The sequence below is a fragment of the Salvelinus sp. IW2-2015 genome, linkage group LG25 (genome assembly GCF_002910315.2).
Source record: "Salvelinus sp. IW2-2015 linkage group LG25, ASM291031v2, whole genome shotgun sequence".
NCBI classification, from domain to species: Eukaryota; Metazoa; Chordata; class Actinopteri; order Salmoniformes; family Salmonidae; genus Salvelinus; species Salvelinus sp. IW2-2015.
Genome location: NC_036865.1, coordinates 6,814,607 through 6,823,067, shown reverse-complemented (window position 1 = coordinate 6,823,067; position 8,461 = coordinate 6,814,607).

Sequence of the window (8,461 nt, the reverse complement as noted above, 5' to 3'; positions counted from 1 at the left end):
CTTAGTGTGTGTTGGTGGTGTGATTGTGTGGTGATGTTGTGTGTAGTTGGTGTTGTGATGCGTGTGGTGTGTGTAGTGTGTACTGTAGCTGTTGGTGATGTAGTGAGTGTGTGTGGTGTGTGTGTGTGTGTTGTGTTGTGTTGTAAGTTGCTGTCTGGCGTGTGTGTTGGTCTGTTGCTGTTCCGTGGTTCGTTCTGGTTGCTCCCTTGGCCCAATGGCCCTACACACACACACACACACACACACACACACAAACAAACACACCGTATACACACACAGACGCACACATCCTCCATTCCCATCCTGCTCTGCCGCAGTACAGCATTCACACTGTTTCATTAAGTGCCTCTGTTGCATTACCACGCTCATGTACTGGACTGCTGGCTGTACAATGCTGTATTGTGAAGCGAGCTCCTCCTAATCTGTTTGCTGCTGGCTGTCCTATGCTATGCAGACCGAGCGCTATTTTGCTGCATAATGATTTATATTAAACGTTGGACTCTGCTGCACTGCACTACACAATCGAGTTGTTGTTTGCCCCTGACAACTTTTCTTTGTGAATACAGTGCTTCAACATTTCTTACAGCACGGCATGCTTTTATTGTAGATTGAATTCCTTGAAATCCCCCCTCTGCTTATGGAGGGTGGGGTTGAGGTGAGGGCATTATCAGCGCGACACATCGTAGATATGTGACGTACAGCGATTGTTGATGCTCCCGGCTGGCACTCAGTCATAGATTGTTAACTTTGATGAAGAAACCTCAAACTTTTATTTCAGKGGCCGGGAAATGCAGCGTGCTCTCAGTTAGTTGTGTTATTAGGTCATATCGACTTAGTCACGAGTTGAGACTTTCCTCACTTGAAGCAACGGCGTGCCGTTCYTCATCATAAGTCCTCTTTGTGCTTATTTGACCTGTCACCTTGGTAATAGTCAAGCATACAGTCATTMAGCATTGGCGTTATTCCATTGCTATGACCAGTGGTAACCCTCKACATGTTATGATTCTGTCTCTCTCCCCCACTCTTTCACATTGTTTCTCTGTCTATCTTGTCTCCTCCCTGTAGCGCTAAAAGCACCAAGTAGGCCAATTGGCCGAGGGCTCCGTCCCCTGTTCTAGCTAATCTGTGCTGTCCGGCTTTATTTTTCACCTTTTGCTTCTGACCTACAAATCACAGCTCCAGTGACCCATATCGTCACCCCCAGTCCTTACAGCCTCCTTTAAACAGGGAGCAGCTGGGGAGCTGGTTTCAGTCTGTCTCTTTTGCTTTCTGTCTGTGTCTTTCTCCCTCCCTCCACTACCTCCCTCCCTCCATCCTTCCCTGCATGCTATTACAAGCTGCTTTCTCCCTTGTACATTCCTTGCCGGGCCATGTGGGGTAATTAAAGCTAAATTAACAAATAATTAAATATATGCTGTGAGGAACCGTCTGAATGAAGGTCACACAGAGTAGCACAAACACACACACACACACACGTGCGTGCAAGAGCATGCATACCCAGAGATGAGCACACAGTCAAACACACACACAGTCGAATGAATTAATACACAAATGCACATTCTGAATAGAGCAGTCATTTCTTTTGAAATTCCTCCCGAACTCTCATCAGGTCCATCAAAGTCTGATCTCAGAAGCATAGCTCCCGGCTTTGGAGTAGCAGCATTCCCTAAAGAACTAACCCTTATTGCTCTGCAGTGTGTTTGCGTGTGCACCATCTGTGAGCTTTTGCGGTTCCCTAAATGCAAATTCTTAGATTAATTAATTGGAATGTTCCTATCCTGGCTGTGTGCACAGCCTAGATTCTGGAGGCTGAGGTTCCACAGGCAGTATAATTACTGTAAAACCTTGTTGAGTTCTCGATGTGTGTGTGTGTGTGTGTGTGTGTGTGTGTGTGTGTGTGTGTGTGTGTGTGTGTGTGTGTGTGTGGTGTGTGTTGTGTGATGTTGGTGTGGTGGTGGTGTGTGTGTGGTGTGTGTGTGTGAGTGTGGTGTGTGTGCTGTGTGTGGTCAATTACGAATTCAATACTCTCTCCCCACCTTCCCTCTCCCACCACTCTCCCCTCCTCCACCTATCTCTCCCTCTCCCCACTCCTTCCCTCCCACTCCACTCTCTCCCTCTCCACTCCACTCTCCTCCCTCTCCACCCACTCCTCCTCTGTCACACTTGTAGCAACTGATGATGTAATAAATTGACAATAATGTAATAAATATGCTGAACACATAACGCAATACAATTTTCTGCAACGTTATGAAGTGGGTAAAACAAACCATGAATAGTGTAATAACTTTAACCAATATTGTATTATTCACTCTTTTTTTTTCATGCATATCAGGTGTCATGCTTCAGTAATAGCTCACTACACAACAAACCACATTCCTAGCAGTAATATCAAGACAATTGACCCACCTCCCAATACATACCCACAACCCCAGTCAGTCAGTCAGTCTGTGTAAATGAGGGAGATAGAGAGTGTGTGTGTGTGTGTATGCTTGCTACATTTTTTGGGAAAACTAATACTAAAATCTCAACTGATATGCAAAGTTTTTTTATAGATATAACCCCGCAAACTAAAATTAGTTGTTAGGACATCCACAGAACGTCACGAAATGGTTGCCTGAAGTGGTAAGGACATTGTGTCATGGTCTCATGGAGGTGTCTAGTTCCTGGTTAGTTCCGGGGACATCCCCAAGGACATTTTTAGGATGTTCTTGGGACATTGTATCATGGTCCCCTGGAGGTTTTGTCTAGTTCCCGGTTTGTCCCGGGGCCGTTCCCTTAGAATGTTTTAGGACATTCATGGGACGTTGTTTCATGGTCCCCTGGAGGTTTTTGTCTAGTACCCGGTTTGTACCGGGGACGTCACCTGATGTTCGACACCCAATGGTCACAAAAGAACGTTGTCATTTCAGTGCAGATGGCACTTTGATAAGTGCAGAGATGTATTATACGTATGAATGTGTAGGTGACTTCTTAAATGCTACAGACTTTGTGGCACAGCAGAAAGATCAGCGTACCCCAAATCCAGATGTTGTGAGTTCAKATCCCAGTTTGGGTCGTATTGAAAAGTCAGTACTAAGTGATCATGTCATATGTAATCATATTGTCATTGATTTAAGATTTGACACTATTTTAGCTAAACGGCGTACCATGTACCTTAAAACCTATACCACTTAATTACATTACTTAAAATAGTTTGGCACACCTGGGACCATCAAGTGACAAAAYCCTCCGGGGACCTTGACACAACGTCCCAAGAATGTCCTGAAAAGATCTTTGGGGATCTTCCCGGGACAAACCGGGAACTAGACAAAACCTCCAGGGAACCATGAGACAACTTCCCAGGAACTTCCTAAAAGTGTCCTCAGGGAGGTTCACAGGATAAACCGGGAACTAGACAAAACCTCCAGGGAACCATGAGACAACTTCCCAGGAACTTCCTAAAAGTGTTCTCAGGGAGGTTCCAAGGATAAACTGGGAACTAAACAAATCCTCCAGGGGACCATGACACAACGTCCTTACCACTTTAGGCGACCATTTTGTGACATTCCGGTGACATCCTAACGACTAATTTCTGTTTGCAGGGATGTTCCCTTGGGACCATCGCCCATGTCCTAATGACTTACAAAGGCCCTGACATAGTCCTCAGTAACGTCCTGGTAACTTACAGGGAACTAGACAAAGGTCRCCCAAAGAACGTTCTCTTTGGACCATCACGCGACGTCTCCTTGACCATCATGAAACATCCCCTTGTGGTCATTGAATATCCCATGGATAACGTTCTATCAGAACCAAATATACACTTTTTCATAACGTTTCCTAATAGACATCAAAATACATTATTTTAACGTTATACTACGGCCAAACYGGGACCTGTAATGAACGTCTTCTTATGGTCCTGAGGTTAACGTCATGTTTTAATGTTCCTAGAATAGGATAACATCTCGACCTTATGGGAACCTCACATAATGTCATTAAGACGTCCCCTGTTTGCTGGGAACCCATTTGTAGACTGAACTGAACCATACCAGAGAGAGGGTAGAGAAGCAAGAGCCATATCTCTGCCCAAAATATGTCCACATCAAGCAGATCCTTAGTTATTAAGCAGGTGAGGTGTTTTTGTATGGACTCCGGAGATTCCAGAGGCTTTTTCGATGCCACCAAGGCGTTGTATGGACTCAGTTACCTCGGTCTAAACCCCTTTCGCTCCAAAGATGGTCAAAAGCTGCTGAAGAATGACAAATCAATTCAATGGGATTCCAGGTAGCAAAAGCAACCACTGTTACATGGCCTTTATAAATCRTGCCTTCTGACTCTGTGAACCGCCATGCTCTCTGGCTGATTCTGTCAAGAATCAGTTGCCAAAATACTGCTGCGTGACAACATGTCAGCTTTAGTACTCAGTAACAATGGCGCTGAAACGGAATCCTTCAAGGTTGACACTGGAATTAAACAGGGCTGCACTATTGCACCCCCCCTGTTTTCTATTTTTCATCGCTGCAGTCCACCACCTCACAGGCCAAAACAGCAGGGATACAAAATTCTGTACAGAACAGACGGCAAACTCTTCAACCTCACCAGATTCAAGGCCAAGAGCAAAATCACCAACACTTCCATTGTGGAGCTCCAGTATGCAGATGATAATTCCATCACTGCCCATTTAAGAAGAGGACATTAAGTGCATCCTGGAAGCTTTTGCAAAGGCATGCAAGCTTCTGGGTCTGGCCCTAAACCTAAAACATACCAAAATCCTCCACCAACCACACCCTGACAAAAATTCACCAGCCCCAGCTAAACATGTTGACAATACCACTCTTGAAAATGTGGACCACTTTCCCTACCTTGGCAGCCTTCTCTCCTCCAAAGCCAACATTGACATGGAAATGCACCACTGCCTAATCTGTGCCAGTGGAGCCTCCTTAAGATTGAGGAAAAGAGTCTACGAGGATTGTGACATCCAGGCCATAACTAAAATCTTGATCTAGGGTGCTCCCCACCCTACTGTCTGGGTTAGAAACATGGACCACATACAGCAGGCACCTTAAAGCCTGGGAGTCGCACTATCAAAGATGCCTCTGCAACATGATGATCCTCAGCTGGGAAGACAGGTGCACCAACAACAGTGTCCTTGAGGAGGCAAACATCAGCAGCCTCCCCACCACCAACACCAGCTCTGATGGACTGGCCATGTTGTCAGGATYCCRAACTCTTGCCTCCCAAAACAGGTCCTGTGTTCACAACTAAATGCAGAACACCGGGCCCCTGGAAGACAAAAGAAGCKGTTAAAGGACAAGCTAAAGAATAACCTCAAAAAGTGCCACTTAAATATCTCCAGCTGGGAAGACACTGCAAAAGATAGGTCAACATAGAGGAAAACTGTCCATGAGAAAGTAACACGGTACGAAGAGGATCTCTGCCGTGCCACAGAGGACAAGCAGCAACTTCAAAAGGAGAGACTTTCCATCTAGAAGGCTTACCCACCACCACCACTCACCGCTGCCCACAGCGCACAAAAATATGTGGTTCACGGAACGGCCTCTTCAGCCATCTGAAGATCCACAATTAGGACCCACCAAGAAGACAATCATACTTGACACCAAGTGATTGGCAATGATGATTCCACATGTAGCACCCTCTTCCCAAAACCAGCCATTACTCTTTCTAAGGAAGTGTTTGGTGAAAAGAGGAGAAGTACTGTATCTGTAATGAAATTATTCCTGCTCCTCCGTATAAGCTTGTTCTGAGAGCTCATCCATCTCTCACTGAAGTGTGCAACCTTTTCTTTGGCAGTAATCCAGTCTAGCTCCTATGTTTCTCTGAAGACAACCAACCGACCGACCGACCAGACCAGACCAGACCAGACCAGACAGACACCAACCGCCTGCCTGATCCAAATCCAAACCTGCATGGGGAGGTAATAATAGCACCTGGACATACATTATTACATGGCCAAAAGTACGTGTCGTCGAACATCTCATTCCAAAATCATGGGCATTAATATGGAGTTGGTGCTCCCTTTGCTGCTATTTGCTGCTACTCTTCTGGGAAGGCTTTCCACTAGATGTTGGAACATTGCTGCGGGGACTTGCTTCCATTCAGCCACAAGAGCACTAGTGAGGTTGAGCACTGATTTTGGGCGAATAGGCCTGGATCGCAGTCTGCTTTCCAATTCATCAAAAAGGTGTTCGATGGGGTTGAGGTCAGGACTCTGTACAGGCCAGTCAAGTTGTTCCACACTGATTTTGACAAATCATTTCTGTATGGACCTCACTTTGTGTACAGGGGCATTGTCATGCTGAAACAGGAAAGGGCTTTCCCCAAACTGTTGCCACAAAATTGAAAGCATAGAATCGTCTCTGGAATGTCATTGCATACTGTAGCGTTAAGATTTATCTTCCCTGGAACTAAAGGGCTGAGCCCGAACCATGAAACAGCACCAGACCATTATGCCTCATCCACCAAACTTTACAGTTTGCACTATGCGTTAAGGCAGTTAGCGTTTTCTTGGCATCCGACAAACCCAGATTTGTCATTCGGACTGCCAGATGGTGAAGTATGATTCATCAGTCCAGAGAACGCGTTTCCACTGCTCCAGAGTCCAATGGCGACGAGCTTTACACCACTCCAGCTGATGCTTGACATTGCGTGTGTTGATCTTAGGCTTGTGTATGGCTGCTCGGCCATTTAAATCCATTTCATGAAGCTCCTGACGAACAGTTATTGTGCTGACGTTGCTTCCAGAGGCAGTTTGGAACTCGGTAGTGAGTGTTGCAACTTAGGACAGACGATTTGCACGCACTACATGTTTCAGCTCTCGGCGGTCCCGTTCTGAGAGCTTGTGTGGCCTACCACTTTGCAGCTGAGCCGTTGTTGCTCCTAGACGTTTCCACTTCACAATAACATAATTTACAGTCGAGGCAGCTCTAGCATGGCAGACATTTGATGAGCTGACTTGTTGTAAAGATGGCATCCTATGACGGTGCCAGCTTGAATGTCACTGAGCTCTTCAGTACGGGRCTTTCTACTGCCAATGTTTGTCTATGGAGATTTTATACACCTGTCAGCAATGGGGGTGGCTGAAATAGACAAATCCACTCATTTGAAGGGGTGTCCARATACCTTTGGCAATGTAGTGTACTTCCAGCATCAGAAATCCTTAGACATGCAGTGCTATTTCTGCATTTTCAACACACCACTCTTAGGTATCACAAAACCTTTTCAGTTTTCCCAGTAGTAGAATTGAAAGAATGCGAAACAGTTGAATAATTTAAACACATACCATACCATTCCATTTACATTACATTTAACGTTCTGTCAATATCAGATTTTCTAGCAGGTAATTGAAGTCAGAGAGCAGAGAAAGAATAGGAGAGAGAGAGATGCCGTTAAAGAAAGAAGCAAACAACAGAAAATAAGTTTAGAAAATGTGACAAAGCTAGCTCTGCCTTTGTCTGGTACAGTATTTCCTAAATCATATCACTTGCTGTGATATATAAGGCTTTCTTCCCACCAACTGACTGAGTGTCCCTGGCTCTGGCTCTGCTTCAGTGGTGATAGTGCCTGGGTGATCATTAAAGCTGTTTGCTCCTGGCGGCTGGAGTGGTCTCCGAACGGCTGTTTCCCGGCATTGAGCTGACAGTGCTGGTGGGTAAATCCCACAGGATTAGAGCCGGCGTGAGGCACAGTCCTTGTCTGATGATTGGTATATTGTTTCAAGGCAATTGGGCTCTGGCTGCCTGGCAGATTGAAGGAGAGGTAGGTAGTGAGAGAGGGAGAAACGGGTGAAAAGAGAGTGTGAAAGAGAGAGAAAGAGAGAGGGAGAGAGCAGGAGAGAGAGAGGACAGAGAAAGAGCGGAGAGAGAGAGAGATGAAAAGGCAGGTGAGTGCTTTGCTAAATAACACAGTGTTCTCTGTGATTGTACTTCCAGCAGTGTTAGAGGACACTTGACGTGATCTGGGTGATTATCCAAGGTGAGTTAGAGAGAGCTGCCATGATGGGGACAATGAATACTGAACAAAGATATAAACACAATAATGCAACAATTTCAAAGATTTACTGAGTTACAGTTCATATACGGAAATGAGTCAATGGAAATAAATAAATGAGGCCTTAATCTACCCGATAGCAATGAATTACATATTTTCATTAAAATGTTATTTTGATAAGTAAATTCATAACATTTCATTCTTCCACCAGAAGAWATAGTCCGGKCAAAAATCTGGTGGTTKGTTTTTGGTCATGTTGCTACAGAAGCGACCCGGTCGTTAAATATTTTGGCATAGTTGCTTCGCAAAAGAACTGGTCGTCCGTTCTAAACAAAATGGTTGCTATGCAGGCTGGATAACGTTCTTGTCACATGCTAGCTAGCTTCAGCTAACTCAGTAACGTCAAAGATTGCACTTGGAATGACAGTACATTAGTTGCATTTTTGTTTGTTTTAGATTTTTTTCTATTGACATTTAC